We start from the raw sequence: 17,115 nt of genomic DNA, 5'->3' as shown, positions 1-17,115 counted from the left end.
ACCATTCCCACCAGCCCTTGGCTACGCAGCTCCTCACAGTTGCACGGGCTCCAGGGCGGTGCAAGGGAAGTGGGGGGTGTGGCAGGGAGGAGACTCCAATGGAAGCTCTATTCCTAATTTTTTTTTAATTGAAAACTTTACTGGGAAAAAAATTCCAAATATTCATGTGAGATACAAACCCACTGTTGTTGCTTTGAGGCCTGTGGATTGGACATTTACATGAGTTGAATCCATTTCCTAGAAAATCTACAAGACAGGATCTTCCCTGCACTTGACCAAAAGGATAAAGCCAGCCTTTGTCATGCTGGGAGCCTAGAGTGAGGGGCCTGTGGAGGCTGGGGGACCACAGCATCATTCTCAGGACAGTGTGTGGCCCTCTCCCAGAAAAGGAGAGAAGTGGGAGGGCAGCAAGGTGGGTGGGTGCCCAGGACGGTCTTTTGGAGGTACATGTGATCCCAGCCATGCACACAAGGCGGAGCCCGAAGGTGAGCTGACAGAACCCATGTCCTCTGCAGGCGGGGAGCCTGCTCTGGCCCTGGACCAGGAGGCATTTTGGATGGTTCTTCTGGAAATAAGAAAGCCTCTCAGGTTTTTATAGGCTGCTTACCTGTCCTCAGGCTCCTACTATGGGTGGGGAGACAGCAGCCTGCTTGGGGCTCCAGGTGCCAGGCTCATTCCAAAGGGCTGGTGAGGGAGGGTAGGGGCCTTCTCCCAGGGATGGCCTTTCGCTGGCTGATGCCTGAGCCTAAGTTTGAAAAGGGCAGAGACTAGAGAAGCCGACTTGTGTTCCAGGGGTGTCCCGAGGGGCGGGGCTCAGTCATCAGCCACAATAGAGAGGGCTCTGAACTTGCTCAGTTTAGCTTCATTCTCCCGCTCCCACTGCTCATCAGGGTGGCCAGGCTGGTCAAGCTGTTGGGTCGGTCTCCAAAGATCTTATGCATTTCAGAGTAGTAGACAACCTGCGCTCGGATCAGGGGTTCAAAGCTGGGCTGGAAGTAGTTGAGTCGGCAGTTGTAGAACTGCCGCATCTCATCCAGGAGCTGCTTGTTCTTGGCCTCAAAGTCGTCCCGCACGGGCCAGAGCTCTTCTGGGGCCTGGTGGAGTTTGGCGAACACTAGCCCTGTCTTCTCCTTTTCCTCGTACTTCTCCACCTTGGCCTGCAGCCTCCTGTAGTCCTGCAGGGCCTGCTCCCACCGTTTCACCGCCATGTTGAGGCTCGGGAAGACACTGCCGAACTTTTTCAAGGGCTTTTGAAACTGGTTCACCTTTTCCTGGTTGAAGGCATCCATCTGTTTCATGGCCGTGTCCAGGGCTGTCACTATGTTCAGAAAGTCCTGGTCTTGTTTGCAGAGGGGATTAGAGAGCAAGTCCAAGGATATCTTCACAGCAGATTTGGACATGGCCAGGTCAGCATCGGTGCTCTTCTTCAAGTCCTTTTGCAGCTTCCTGGTCTGTTCTTCCAGCTGCTGCAGTTTTTCATACTCCTCTCAAAGTCTCTCTCCACTGTTGTGGGGACAATCTGTTTCTTGAGCTGCCCAATCTTGAAAGGAATCCAGCTCATGGTCCCGAAACTGGCCCAGCCGCCGGGGTCTGCTGCCACCACTTGGTCCTCGGGCTCTATTCTTAATTTTTGAGGAATCGCCAGACTGTTTTGCATAGTGGTTGTACTAGTCTACATTCCCACCAGCAGTGGATGAGGGTTCCCTTTTTTCCACAACCTGTCCAACACTTGTTATGGTTTGTCTTGTTGATAATGGCCACTCTAACAGGTGTAAGGTGGTATCTCATTGTAGTTTTGATTTGCATTTCCCTAATTGCGAGTGAAGTTAAACATTTTTTTCATTTTTCTATTGGCTGTTTGTATGTCTTCTTGGGAGAGGTGTATTTTCAGGTCCTCTGCCCACATTTTGATTGGATTATTTGTTTGGTGTTGAGTTTTATGAGTTCTTTGTATATTTTTGAAATTAAACCTTTGCCGGAGCTACTGTTTGCAAATATCATCTCCCATCTGGTAGGCTGCCTGTTTGTTTTGTTGTCCATTTCTTTTGCTGTGCAGAAACTCTCTAGTTTGATATAGTCCCATTCATTTATTTTTGCCTTTACCTCCCTTGCCTTTGGGGTCAAGTCCATAAAATGTTCTCTACAAACCAGGTCCATAAGTTTGGTACCTATATTTTCTTCTATGTAACTTATAGTTTCAGGTCTTATATTTAGTTCTTTGATCCATTTTGAATTAATTTTTGTACATGAGGACACACTGTAATCCAATTTCATTCGTTTGCATGTGACTTTCCAGTTTTCCCAGCACCATTTATTGAGGAGACTGTCTTTACTCCAATGTGTATTTCTGGCTCCTTTGTTGAAAATCATCTGTCCATATACATGTGGTTTTATAGCTGGGCTCTCTATTCTGTTCCACGGATCTGTGTGTCTGTTTTTCTGCCAATACTATGCTATTTTATTATCGTAGCTCTGTAATATAATTTGAAGTCAAGTAGTGTGATACCTCCAGCTTCGTTCTTTTTGTTCTTACAAGATTGCTTTGGCTATTTGGGGTCTACAGCCAAGTTGCAGGATACAAAATCAATGTGCAAAAATCCATTGCTCTCCTGTATACCAACAACAAAACTTCAGAAAAATAAATGGGAAAACACAATTTAGTTGCAATAGTAACCAAAAGAATAAAATACCCCGGAATAAACTTAACAAAGAATACGAAAGACCTATATGTTGAAAAGTACAAAGCATTACTAAAAGAGATGAAAACGATACATCAAAATGGAAAAAATATCCCACATTCATGGATTGGAAGAATCAGCATAGTTAAAATGGCCATATTACCAAAAGCAATATGCAGATTTAATGCAATCCCCATCAAAATCCTAATGTCATTTTTTAAAGAAATAGAATGAGAAATCATCAGATTTATATGGTTACTTTTTATGTAATATCATCTAAGTGCCTAAGTTCCCTGTTTTCTTTTTTCAATGGAGTCAATTATAATATTGTCTTAAGTTTAAGGTATACAATGTTTTGATTTGATGCACTTATATATTGCAAAATGATTACCACTATAACATTAGCTATATTACATGACATAATTATCATTTTGTGTGTGTGTGCTGAAGAACAATTAAAACCTAGTCTCTTTGCACTTTGAAGTTTATATGTTGACTATGGTCACTATGCTGGGCATCAGGTCCCCAGTCGTCCCCTGTTTTCTTATTTTCTCCTTTACTATCATGCTGCTTATAATAGTATTTTTAAAAAACTATGGTTTTTTTTGCTGTATGATTTCCACTTTCCTGCCCATAAAATACATTATATATAATATATAGCATGTTGTTCTTCCACTTGGGTTCCTGCCTTTTAGTCTTGCATCTATAATTAATTATTGGATGCTCATCATTAGTCATTTTGCTCAGGTTTCCTCCATCATCTCATAGTGGATGGAGCTCATCCAGTATATTGCTCAAGAAGCTACCTGGCTTATTTAAAAGTTTTTCTGTATCTTGATACTTAAAGAACAGCTTGTCTAAATAGAAAATTGTAAGTTCAATCATTCTTTCTGAGTTGTTTTTTAATATGGCTCCATTGTTACTTTGCATTATAAGCTGTGTTTAGGGTATTTGATGCCAGTATGAACTTCAATTTTGATCCTTGTACTTGAAGGGTTTTTTTGTTTGTTTGTTTTGATTTTTTATTTCTTTTTAAAATTTAATCGTTTTATTAGGATATGTTTTCAAAGTGATTATTCTGGTTAAGTTTCCCAGTTATCTCTTAGACCTTTTCAGTGTGTACATTTTAGTACTAGTATTTTCTTACTTCCAGAAGTTTTCTGGGGATGTAGTTTTAAGTATTCTATTCAATTGTTTTATTTTTACCTTTAGAACCTCTTGTTTTCCCTACTGTTTTCTTTCTTTGGCCTTCTTTTATTTCAGCCACATACTTTTGATCCATTTTGTTTCTGTGCCTCATTTTCACTCTCTTTGTTGCTTCTCGGGCTTGCTTCAATGTTTCTAGTAAAATTTTATTTGGATCTGTTCTCCCATGGGGCTTTGTGATTTAATCTTTGAATCTGGGATGGTTTTGACATTTTCTTTCACACATTTTCTATGTTGAATCTACTCTTTTTAAAATTTCTTCCTGTTTATTGTCCATTTCTGCCTTTAATTTTTGAATTTCTTACATCGAAATGCTTTTCATACCTCCAAATGCTTACTTGAGGATATTTACTTTAGTGTGGAATGTTTTGTTACACTTTTCTTCTTCATACGTTATTTTGGGGGGGGGGGGGGTGGGTGGGATTTTTATGAACTTGAGTAGGTTTGATGTTCTAACCTTAAAATACTTAGTATAAATTAAGTCTGTTTTTACCATTTTATTTTGTTGGTTTGGGTGGTTTACAAGAATCTTAGGTCAGGGGTGCCTTCTTCTGTCAGTGTAGCATAGTATTGTATGTATGTGTGCATGCGCACAAATGTGTGTATGTGTAGAGAAAGGGTTGTCTATCTTTTTATTAATTAATTAATTTATTTATTTATTATCTACACTAATAAAAGAGAAACATGCAAATTGGTGTCACTCTGCTATGCCCACCAACCAATCAGGATGAGTATGCAAATTAACCCAACAAAGAGGGCGGTTAATTTGCATATGCAGGCACGGAGCGAAGACTGAAGATGACTGAAGACTTAAGACGACTGAAGAATGAAGAGGCTTGGCTTCTCTGCTATGGCCGGAGCGAAGGCCTGGGTCCCAGGTGCCTGAGGAAAACTGGTGCCAGCAGCCAGGGGAAGGAAGGCCTATTGCACAGATCTCTTTGTGCAACGGGCCTCCAGTTAAATATAATTTAATTTTTTCTGTCACCATTTATCCCCCCATAAACTCTTCCACCTCCTCCCACTCCTTCTCTGCTCCCCCTCCTCCCTATAATCACCACATTATTGTTCATATCCATGAGTTCTTTCCCTTTTTTTTTCCTTTTTTGCTCAATGCCTCCACACCCCCAGCACTCCCTTGGATAATTAGTGATTTTGAACATTTTTTCATGTCTCTTGGCCTGTATGTCCACTTTGGAGAAGTGTCTATTTAGGTCCTTTAGGCTATTTTGAGTACAGCAGCTTTGTAGTTATAACTTGATATCTGGTATTGTGATTCCTCCAACTTTGTTCTTCTTTCTCAAGATTGCTGTGGCTATTCAGGGATTTTTTTTTTTTTATTCCATATAAATTTTTGAAGTGTTTGTTCTAGGACTGTGAAATATGCTGTTGGTATTTTAATAGGGACTGCATTGAATCTATAGATTGCTTTGGGTAGTATAGACATTAAAATGTCTATGAATACCAATCCATGAGTACAGTATATTATCCCATTTGCTTATTCTTCCTCTGTCTCTTTTTTCAACATCCTATAGTTTTCAGAGTACAGGTTTTTTACCTCCTTGGTTAAGTTTATTCCTAAGCATCTTAATTTTTTTGTTGCAAGGGAAATGAGATTTTTTTTAAATTTTTATTTCTTTTCCTGACAGTTCACTATTGGTGTATAAAAATGCTATGGATTTATGGTTGTTAATTTTGATCCTGCTATGTTTCTGAATTCATTTATTAAATCAAGTAGTTTTTTGAAGTAATCTTTAGGATTTTCTATGTATAGTATCTTGTCATCTGCAAATAATGAGAGTTTTACTTCCTCTTTTCCAATTTGGATGCCTTTTATTTCTTCTTCTTGTCTGATCTCTATGGCCAGGACTTCCAGAACAATGTTGGGGAAAGAGGGCATTCCTGTCTTGTTCTGTTTTTAGGGGAAATGGTTTTAGTTTTTGCCAGTTGAGCATGATTTTGGCTGTAGGTTTGTCATATATGTCCTTTATTAGGTTGAGGTATGTTCCTTCTATTTCCACTTTGCTGACAGTTTTTATCAAAAAAGAGTGTTGAAAAACAAAACAAAAAAGAGTGTTGGATTTTGTCAAATGCTTTTTCTGCATCAATTATTATGATCATGTGATTTTTGCTTGCAATCTGTTTATGTGCTGTATCACATTTATTGATTTGAGAATCTTGTACCAGCCTTGCTTCTTCAGAATAAATCCCACTTGTTCATGATTTATGATCTTTTTAATGTGTTGCTACAGCTGGTTTGCTAAAATTTTGCTGAGGATTTTAGCATCTATGTTTATCAGGGATATTGGCCTGTAGTTCTCTTTCTTTGTCATGTCTTTATCTGGTTTTGGAATTAGGGTGATGCTGGCCTCATAAAAAGTTTGGAAGTGTTCCTTACTCTTGAATTTTTTGGAATAGTTTGAGAAGCAGAGGTGTTAGTTCTTCTTTGAATATTTGGTAAAACTTCCCTGTGAATCTGTCTGGACCATGGCTTTTCTGTTCGCTGGGTGTTTATTTGTTTATTTATTTATTTTTAAAATATATTTTATTGATTTTTTACAGAGAGGAAGGGAGAGAGATAGAGAGTTAGAAACATCGATGAGAGAGAAACATCAATCACGTGCTTCCTGCACACTCCCTACTAAGGATGTGCCCGCAACCAAGGTACATGCCCTTGACTGGAATCAAACCTGGGACCCTTGAGTCCGCAGGCTGATGCTCTATCCACTGAGCCAAACCGGTTAGGGTTGGATGTTTTTTTTATTACTGCTTCAATTTCATCAGTAGTTATCAGCCTATTCCAGGTTTTCTGATTCTTACTGATTGAGTTTTGGAAGGTTGTATTTTTCTAGGAATATGTCCATTTAGACCAGGTTATCCCGTTTGTTGGAGTAAAGTAGTTCATAGTATTTTATTACAATCCTATGTATTTCTGTGGGGTCAGTTGTTACTTCACCTCTTTCATTTCTGATTTTGTTTATTTGGGTCCTCTCTTTTTGTTTTCTGGTGAGCCTGGCTAGAGATTCATCAATCTTGTTTATCCTTTTGAGAACCAGCTCTTGATTTTATTGATATTTTGTATTTTTTTTTAGTTTCTATTTATTTATTTCCACTCTGATTTTTATTATTTCCTTTCTTATGCTTGTTCTGGGAATTGCTTGTTGTTCTCTTTCTAATTCTTTAAGTTGTAGTGTTAGATAACTTATTACCAGTTTTTCTTATTTTCTGAGGTAGACCTATCGTGCTGTGAACTTCCCTCTCAGGTCTGCTTTCACTGTGTCTCATAGAATTTAGTCTGTTCATCTTCATTTGCTTCCAGGTTGTATTTTATTTCTTCTTTGATCTCTTTGGTAACTCATTCATTGTTAAATAGCATGCTATTTAGCCTCCATGTATTGATTGTTTTTGAGTGTTTTTATTATAGCTGATTTCTAATTTCATCCCATTGTGGTCTAAGAAAATACTTGATATTTATCCTTGAATTTGTAGAGACTTAGCTTGTGTCCTAACATGTGGTCTATATTTGAAAATGTCCCATTTGAAGATGTATATTCCACTAGAGGCCCTTTACAGGAAGATTCCTGCAAGAATAGGGCTTCCTTGGGCCTATTCCTGTAAGAATAGGGCTTCCTCAGGCTGGAGCGAAGCAGAGAAGGGACACTGCCTCGCTCCCTCCTGTCTCTACCACCTTGGCTCCCTCTCATCTCTGCCACCTCGGCTCCCTCCCTTCTTGGCCACTTCACTCCATCCCTTCTCCCCTGCCTCGCTCCCTCCCTTCTCCGCCACATCTCTCCCTCCCATCTCTGCTGCCTCACTCCCTTCCAGGTCCGCTGCCTCAGCTCCACTCCCGTCTCTGTTCCCTTCTCTGCCATTTTGTTCCCTTCTGCAGTGCTTGGCTTCCTACTACACTGTCTTCAGTCTTCGCTCCGGGTCGGGTTGGACATGGGTCACCCGGATGGTGGCCAGGCGGCCTGGTGGATGGCGCTGTCCCGCCCTGCCTGCAGTATGCAAATTTAACGGCCATCTTTGTTGGGTTAATTTGTATACTCTTCTGATTGGCTGATGGGCATGCCAAAGGTACGGTCAATTAGCATCTTTGTCTTTTATTAGTGTAGACTAGAGGCCCGGTGCACAATAATTTGTGCACTCGGGGGGGTCCCTCAGCCCGGCCTGTGCCCGCTCACAGTCTGGGACCCCTCGGGGGATTTCCACGGGGAGCAGGCCTAAACTGCAGTTGGACATCCTTAGCGCTGCTGAGGAGGTTGGAGAGGCTCCCGCCACCACCACTGTTCTGGTAGCCATCAGCCTGGCTTGTGGCTGAGCAGAGCTCCCCCTGTGGGAGTGCACTGACCACCAGGGTGCAGCTCCTGCATTGAGTGTCTGCCCCCTGGTGGTCAGTGTGTGTCTTAGTGACCAGTCATTCCCAGTTGTTCTGCTGTTAGGGTCAATTTGCATAATATTACCCTTTTATTATATAGGCTAGAGGCCTGGTGCATGGGTGGGGGCCGGCTGGTTTGCCCTAAAGGGTGTCCCAGATCAGGGTGGGGGTCCCGCTGGGGTGCCTGGCCAGCCTGGGTGAGGGGCTGAGGGCCGTTTTCAGACTAGCCACACCCCCTTCAGGGTGGGGGTCCCCACTGGGGTGCCTGGCCAGCCTGGGTGAGGGGCTGATGGATGTTTGCATGCTGGTCAAGCCCCCCAGTGGGGACCCTCAGCCCATGGGGGTGTGGCCAACCTGGGTGAGGGGCTGAGGGCCGTTTTCAGACTAGCCACACCCCCTTCAGGGTGGAGGGTCCCCACTGGAGTGTCTGGCCAGCCTGGGTGAGGGGCTGATGCCTGTTTGCAGACTGGCCAAGCCCCTCAGTGATCCAAGCTCCCAGCCTCTCCTTTTTTTCTTTTTTCTGGGATTTATTTATCTTCTATAATTGAAACTTTGTAGCCTTGAGCGGAGCGGAGGGCTGGCCAGGGCAGGTGGGAAGCTTGGCTTCCTCCATCGCCAGGGGCAACCCAAGCCTCCTGCTCGCTCCAGCTCTGTGGCCTCCCCATCTTAGTTGGGTTAATTTGCATACTCGCTCCTGATTGGCTGGTGGGCGTTGCTTGAGCATAGCAGATGGACAGTTAATTTGCATGTTTCTCTTTTATTATATAGGACTAGTAGCCCGGTGCACGAAATATGTGCACTGGGTTGGGGGGGGGGAAGGAGCCCCTCAGTCTGGCCTGTACCCTCTCCAATCTGAGACCTCTCACGGAATGTCCGACTGCCTGTTTGTGCCCACAATTTTAACAGATAACAGCTCCATTGTTGTTTCTTTCTTCTCATGCTTAAAACCATTGGAATTAGTAGATATTCAAAGTGTGTATACATTTTGGGGAGACACCTGTATATCTCTAGTCAGCGGTGAAAGAAACCAACAGCAGATTTGGAACCCCCAGACAGGGAACCTCGCTCACTCCCCACTTCACTTTCCACCTTCGTGGGCAGTGGGAGAATCAACGTTTTCTCTTATTAATTCAGAAAAGCATGTCCTGTCACCTGCTGCCCAGCAGGAGTGCGCTAGGCCCCAAGCAAGCAAGGCTCAGTCAGGGCAGCCTTCGCTCATGGGTGCTGGCACCCAAAGTGCACATTCCTCCTCTACAGTCACCCTGACTATCCCACTGTTTCACTGAGAGGACAGAATTCCTCTCTGCCTCTGGGTTCTTGATCTTGAATGCTGACCGAAGGCACCTCAGCGAGGGCCTCCTGCATCCACCAGGTGTGTCTGTCTGCACCTGCTCCTGCCTCAGCACCTGCATTAACCCCCTAGAGGTGATCTCGTAGCTGCACTGGCCTCCGTGGGAACAGGGCGTCACCACTCCGCCCTTTCACTGTCATCTCACAGGCGCCCACTCTCAGCACCCAGAACACCCAGACACACTCCAAAGGATGTGAGCATGTCAGAGGGAATGTGTGCATGTGCACATCCTGTGGGGGTGTTAGGCATGCTGGGGTTGATGGAAGTGCGGCAGAGAGGCGGGGGGAACTTGTGCACACCTTGGTCTGTGACTGTTGTAGGTGCACGAGGGTGACAGTGTGCTTGGGGATGTTCGCACGCAAGTCGGGGAGGAGAGGATGTGCACACCGGAGGCCTCTGGCTTTGCAGATCCACAAACTCCTGTGGTGCGGCCAGGAGGACATCAGCCTGGCCCGCCACGGTGGTATCCCTGCGATCCTGCACCTTCTGGGCCAGGAGGCAGGACTTGCGCAGCCACTCCTGGGCGCTGATAGCCTGCAGGTGCTATTTCAGCTCAGCCTGCAGGCTCCGCGTGCTCACAGCTGCCACTGCAGCCATGTGGGGATCACAGGCCTCCCTCCGCCGGCCTGCCTCCCCTGTCCAGAGGCTCTCTGCGTGCTGCTCACCTGCCCGGAGTGATTGGGGCTGGTTGGAAGCCAGTCGTCCTGTCCTGCCATGTCCAACCTCTGCTACTCCGCCCCTGTGTGCGCTGCCGCCCCGCCCAGCAGGGTCAAGGATCTGTGTCCCATAACGGCAGGCGGCCTTGCACGCTGCCGCCCCACCTTCAGTATGCAACTTAGCCGCCATCTTGTTGGCAGTTAATTTGTGTATAGCACTGATTAGCCAATGGGAAGCGTAGAGGAGGTATGGTTAATTACTCTATTTGCCTATTATTAGATAGGATAGCTTTACAGTGGAATGTTCTGAAGATGTCAGTTAGTTCCACTTTTCTAGAGTGTCACTTAGGATTACTGTTTCCTTATTAATTTTTTTGTCTAGAAGATTTATCCAGTGATTTTAGTAGGGTATTAAAGTCCCCTACTATGATTATATTGTTGTTGATCTCTCCCTTGATATCCTCCAGAAGTTTTTTTTTTTTTATTTAGATGCATATATGTGTACCAGAGTTATATCTTCTTGTTGTATTGATCCCTTTAGTATTATGACGTGGCCTTCCTTATCTCTTGTTATGGCCTTCACTTTGAGGTCTATTTTGTCAGATACAAGTATTGCTACCCCAGCTTTTTCTTTCCATTCCCATTTTCCTGAAAAAAAAAAAAATGTCATCCCTTCACTTTCAGTATCTGTGAGTCCTTTCTTCTAAGGTGGGTCTCTTGTAGACAGCATACATGTGGGTCATATTTTCTTATCCATTCAGCTACCTTGTTTTTGATTGGAGTATTTAATCCAATTATGTTTAAGGTTTTTATTGATAGGTACTTGTTTGTTGCCATTTTTATTCTGTATGCCTGTGTTCCTTCTTCCCTTTCTATTCTTCTTTTCACAGCAGTCCCTTTAGCATTTCTTGCATTGGTGGCTTGGTAGTGATAAACTCCCTTAGCCTTTTCTTTTGTCTGTGAAGCTTCTGATTGCACCTTCAATTTTGAATGATAGCCTTGAAAGGTAGAGTATTCTTGTATTCAGTCCCTTCCTTTGCATCAGTTTGTATATTTCATTCCATTCCCTTCTGTCCTGATGTGTTTCTGTTGAAAAATCACAGTTGATAGTCTAATGGGAGATTCCTTGTAGGTAACTTTCTGTCTGTCTCTGGAAGCCTTTAAGATTCTTACTTTGTCATTGACGTTTGCCAATTTAATTATGATGTGTATTGGTGTTGGACTTTTTGGGTTCATCTTGTTTGGAACTCTGTGTTTCTTGGACTTGTGTGACCCTTTTCTTCCCCAAATCAAGGAAGTTTTCTGTCATTATTTCTTCAATCAGGTTTTCTATTCCTTGCTCAGCTTCCTCTCCTTCTGGCACCCCTATTATGCTGATGTTGTTTCGTTTCATGTTGTCCCAAAGCTCCCTTAGACTCTCCTCCTGCTTTTTCATTTTTTTTCCAGTTTCTTCTGTGCTTGGATGTTTTCTCTACCTTGTCTTCTAACTAGCTGATTTGGTCCTCAGCTTCTTTTAGTCTACTGTTATAATCTTCCATTGTGTTCTTTATTGCAGTTCTATTCTTAATTTCCTCTTGATTCTTACATATGTTGGTTAATTTCTCACCCTTGCCAGATGTTTGATTATCCTTATAACCATTATTCTGAATTCTTTCTTTGACAAATTGCTTGCCTCCATTTCATTTAGTTCCTTCTCCGGTGTTTCCTCCTTTTCATTCATTTGGGTGTTGTTTCTTTGTCTCCCCATTTTTGCTGTCATTATGTAATTATTTCCTTGTATTAGATCAAACTGGCATGCCACCCAGATTTTTTTAATTGGCCTTTTGTGGAAGATGTTTTGTGGGACCCCATGGTGCAATCTCTTAAGTCTCCTGAGCTGGGTGTTCTGGGTAGGCTCTCTACTTGAGATTATTAGGTTCTCCTCATGTAGTTGGGTCTTGAATGTTATTGTACCGTTCATGGCTTGAATCTCATCTCAGTATCAGGGTGTCTGATTATGGTGTTCACTCACTGCCACCAATAAAAAGAAAAAATTAAAAAAGAATATGGGGAGAAAACACAATAAAACAAACAAACATACCAAAAATTACAAACAAAAATCACCCAGAAAAAGCAGGGGGACAGAATCTGTAGATGCAGAACTTAAATAAAGAAAATAAGATTAATAAATTGGAAGAACAGGGGAAAGAACTTGGTTTAGAGAGAGGAAGGAGAAAAGAAATAAGACAAGAAGAAGAGTAAATACATAAATTAAAACAAATTTTTTTGAAAAGGGGAATAGAGGAGAGAGCACATAGGCCTGCATTTAGGAAGTAAGACAAGTTAAAAAATTAGGACAAGAAAAGAAGATAGAAAAAAAATTGTAAAATTGAAGGAAAATTAAGGAGAAGGGGAAATATATGAATAAACCAACAGAAACTAGAATAATAGCACATTAATAAGGCAGATAAGATCTATTTTAAAAAGGGGAAAAAAGAAAAAGTGAAAAACTAAAACAGAGAAAGGAAAAGAAAAACGGGAGAAAAAAGAGCAGAGAGGAAGAAAAGGGTGTAAAAAAGAGAAAGAAAAGGAAAGAAAAAAAATAATTTTTTTAAAAAAAGTAAAGTGTTGTTCCCTTCAGCTGAGTTTCAATGCCCCATGGAACCCCACTCTTGTTTTTTCTGCCAATTATGGGCTTCCTAGTAAGTACTTAGGTGTTAACTACTGTCAGGCACTGTCATTTGGCTTTTAGCACCCTGCTTGAAGCTCCAACCAATTCACAGGTCCTCTGCTTTATGTCTGTCTCCACAGGCCTTGGCTGCAAGCAGGAAGGGCCAATATGCCCTCTTTACCTGTCTGCCAATTGTCAATCTTAATCACTTAAACATCTGTTTCTGACAGGGCTTTAGGTGGGGTTGGTGCTGTTTCGCTTTCAGGGAATATGATGGATGATTTTCCTGACCCAGAGCTTCTCCTCCGTGAGTGGCCCAAAATATTACTCTGCTCTTGGCTGGACAGAGATCCTTGTATGGAGACCAATGGGGTTGGCTGGCACCCTGGAGTTTTAATCAGTCTGGTTCCCAGAATAGTGGGGTGGATATGGCCTCTCTTCCAATCCAGTCACTGAGGGCTCGTTGAGACTATTCAGACCCATATTCTTGGCTTCTGCCTTTGTTTCCTCTGTAAAGCTCAAAATGCAGTGTGTGGCAGACTATATCTCCTGCCCTGAGACTATTGGGAGGGTCTAGCTTCTCTTTGGAGAAATAGCCGCTTAGGTTTGGAAACCTAAGAACGTCCCAATGCCAGACTCCTGACCATGTCTCCCTGCCCTGCTTCCCTCCCCTGCCTTTCCTTGGGCACCTCAAGTCTGTGCCTCCCGTCCTGCACCAAAGCCTCGGGTAATGATTGCAATGGAAAAGTTCTATGTTCTGAGTTTAGAGAATAAAAACAAAGACAAAACAAAACCAACAACGAAACTGGCTTTCTCTCCCCCCAGCATCACACTGCTTTCCCCTCACAGCACAGCCTCTTGCAGCTGTGGTCTTGAGACCTGACTCCCCAGCAGCCAGTATCCCGCCACTTTTCCTTTTTAAAGTTGGTTGTTTCACCTGCTGCCAAGGGACTCAGCCTTGATGCTCAGCCAAGTCTGAGCTTCTATTTTAATGAGGGAACTGAATCTCCCATAATGCAGCTCTTTCCTCTTCTCTGCCTGCCGGCCTGGCCCGCCAGCCTGCTGCCCCTCCCGAGACCTTGCCACCCTTCCTACAGGTCTCCAGGTGTTTTCTGCCCTTGTTGTAGGTCGCCTCCTCAGCTGGGCCTGGGGGCTTGATTCCAGGTGGATGTTCTCTGATTTAGTTGTGTTTCCAGTCTGGCCCCAGGACAGGGTTTACGACACATCTGCCTATTAGGCCACCATTTTTTCTTCTCTCTACATTTTATTTTTTTATGGTTACATTCAATTTTATTGTATGGATTAATCTTAATTTATTTAATGAATTCTTTCTTGATGGTTATTTAGTGTGCTGTGTTTTGTCATTATAAGCTACTAGAGCAGTGATGGCGAACCTATGACACCATGTCAGAGGTGACACACGAACTCATTTTTTTGGTTGATTTTTCTTTGTTAAATGGCAGTTAAATATATAAAATAAATATCAAAAAGATAAGTCTTTTTTTTTACTATGGTTGCAGATATAAAAAAATTTCTATATGTGACACAGCACCAGAGTTAAGTTAGGGTTTTTCAAAATGCTGACACACTGAGCTCAAAAGGTTCGCCATCACTGTACTAGAGGCTCAGCGCACGAAATCATGCATGGGTAGGGTCCCTAGGCCTCGCATGCAATCAGGGCCATCTTCCGCCCCCTTGGCAGTCCCCAGTCCCGCCCCACTGTCACCCACCCGGTTCCCCGTGGTTCCCCATTCACCATGCTGTGATTGGAGCCTGCAGGCAGGGGAAGGGACCGAGAGGTCAGCCATTCTGCCCGCTCTCCAGTCCCCAGTCCAACCCACTGCCACCCACCCAGTTTCCCATGGTTCCCCATTCACCATGCTGTGATCAGAGCCTGCAGGTTGTGGGGAGGGACTAAGAGGTCGGCCTTTCCGCCCACTTGCCAGTCCCTGGTCCTGCCTTCCACCACCCACCTGGTTCGCCATGCTGTGATCAGAGCCTACAGGCCAGGGGGAGGGATCGAGAAGTGGTCAATGCACCTCATAGCGACTGGTTGAGTGGTCATTCCAGTCATTAAGGTAACTGGTCTTTTATTATATAGGATGTTGTGATACACATTTTTGAACATATTATCTTGTGAACATGTGACATTGGAGAAATGATATTTCTCCTTAGAATTGTGACTCCTTTCTTTCTTTTAAATTTATTTATTGTCTAAAGCAGCCGTGGGCAAACTACGGCCCGCAGGCCGGATCTGGCTCGTTTGAAATGAATAAAACTAAAAAAAAAAAAGACCGTACCCTTTTATGTAATGATGTTTACTTTGAATTTATATTAGTTCACACAAACACTCCATCCATGCTTTTGTTCCGGCCCTCCGGTCCAGTTTAAGAACCCATTGTGGCCCTCGAGTCAAAAAGTTTGCCCACCCCTGGTCTAAACTTTTACATATGTCTCCTTTTTCCCTGCTTGAACTCCCTCCCCCTCAGGCATTCCCACTACGGGCAAGCCCCCACTGCCCCAGTGTCTGTGTCCATTGGTTATGCTAATATGCATGCATATAAGTCCTTTCATTGCTCTTTACCCCCCACCCCCCGCCATTTGTCTCTGGATCTATTCTTGTTCATCAAATTATGTTGATCCCACATTTATATCCCACATATGAGTGAGATCATTTGATATTTATCTTTCTCCAACTGGGTTATTTCACTTAGCATAATGCTATCCAGTTCATTCCAGGCCATTGCAAATGGTAAAAGTTTCTTTTTTTATAGCAGCGTAGTATTCCATTGTGTAGATATACCACAGTTTTTTAATCCACTCATCTGCTGATAGGCACTTAGACTGTTTCCAAATCTTAGCTATGGTGAATTGTACTACTATGAACGTAGGGATGTATATCCTTTCTGATTAGTGTTTCTGGTTTCTTTGGATATACTCCTAGAAATGGGATTACTGGGTCAAAAGGGAATTCCATTTTTAACTTTTTGAGGTAACTCCATACTGTTCTCCATAGTGGCTGCACCAGTCTGCATTCCCACCAGCAGTGCACTAGGGTTTCTTTTTCTCCACATCCTCGCCAGCACTTGTTGTTTGTTGATTTGTTGATGATAGCCATTCTGACAGGTGTGAGATGGTATCTCATTGTTGTTTTGATTTGCATCTCTTGGATGATTAGTGACTTTGAGCATGTTTTCATATGTCTCTCCGCCTTCTATATGTCCTCTTTTGAATAGTGTCTATTTAGATCCTTTGCCCATTTTTTGATTGAATTGTTTATCTTCCTTTTGTTAAGTTGTATGAGTTCTCTGTAAATTTTGGAGATTAAATCCTTATCTGAAATATCATTGGCAAATATGGTTTCCCATGCTGTGGGCTTTTTTTTGTTGTTTTGTTGATGGGGTTTTTTGCTGTGCAGAAGATTTTTATTTGTATGTAATCCCATTTGTTTATTTTATCCTTAGTCTCCATTGCCCTAGGAGCTATGTCGGTAAATTGCTGTGACATTTGTCTGCTATTTTGCTGCCTATGGAGTCTTGTAGGATTTTTATGGTTTCCTGTCTTACATTTAAGTCCTTTAGCCATTTGGAGTTTGCTTTTGTGTATGGTGTAAGTTGGTGATCTAGTTTCACTTTTTACATGTATCTGACCAAATTTCCCAGCAAAATTTATTGAAGAGACTGTCTTGACTCCGTTGTATGATGTTGCCTCCTTTGTCAAATATTAATTGAGCATAATGGCTTGGGTCTATTTCTGGATTCTCTGTTCTGTTCCATTGGTCTATATGTCTGTTCTTGTGCCAGTACCAGGCAGTTTTGAGAACCGTGGCTTTGTAATATAGTTTGATATCTGGTATTCTGATCCCTCCAACTTTGTTCTTCTTTCTCAGGATTGCTGTGGCTATTTGGGGTCTTTTTTTATTCCAGATGAATTTTTGCAGAGTTTGTTCTAGATCTTTGAAATATGCTGTTGGTATTTGATGGGGATTTCATTGACTCTGTAGATCGCTTTGGGTAGTATTGACATTTTAATGATGTTGATTCTACAAATCCATGAACATGGTATGTTCTTCCATCTGTTTATATCTTCTCTATCTCTTTTTCCAGCATTCTGTAGTTTTCTGAGTATAGGTCTTTTACCTCTTTAGTTAAGTTTATTTCTAGGTATTTTAATTTTTTTAGTGCAATGGTAAATGGGAT

At 42.8% G+C, this 17,115-nt stretch overlaps 1 protein-coding gene and 1 pseudogene across 6 annotated transcripts in view; one reads left to right on the top strand and one right to left on the bottom strand.

The window, feature by feature from the left end:
• LRRC49 (leucine rich repeat containing 49) overlaps positions 1-17,115 on the top strand; it is a 177,976-nt gene that overhangs the window by 72,569 nt on the left and 88,292 nt on the right. The window lies entirely within an intron of this gene.
• LOC139005389 (bridging integrator 3 pseudogene) lies at positions 814-1,561 on the bottom strand (annotated as a pseudogene).

Source organism: Myotis yumanensis, unplaced genomic scaffold, assembly GCF_028538775.1.
Source record: "Myotis yumanensis isolate MYYU_CA2020_CCGP unplaced genomic scaffold, mMyoYum1.0.hap1 SCAF_1, whole genome shotgun sequence".
NCBI classification, from domain to species: domain Eukaryota; kingdom Metazoa; phylum Chordata; class Mammalia; order Chiroptera; family Vespertilionidae; genus Myotis; species Myotis yumanensis.
Note: the sequence above shows the minus strand (reverse complement) of the source record. Positions and strands in the feature narration are given on the sequence as shown.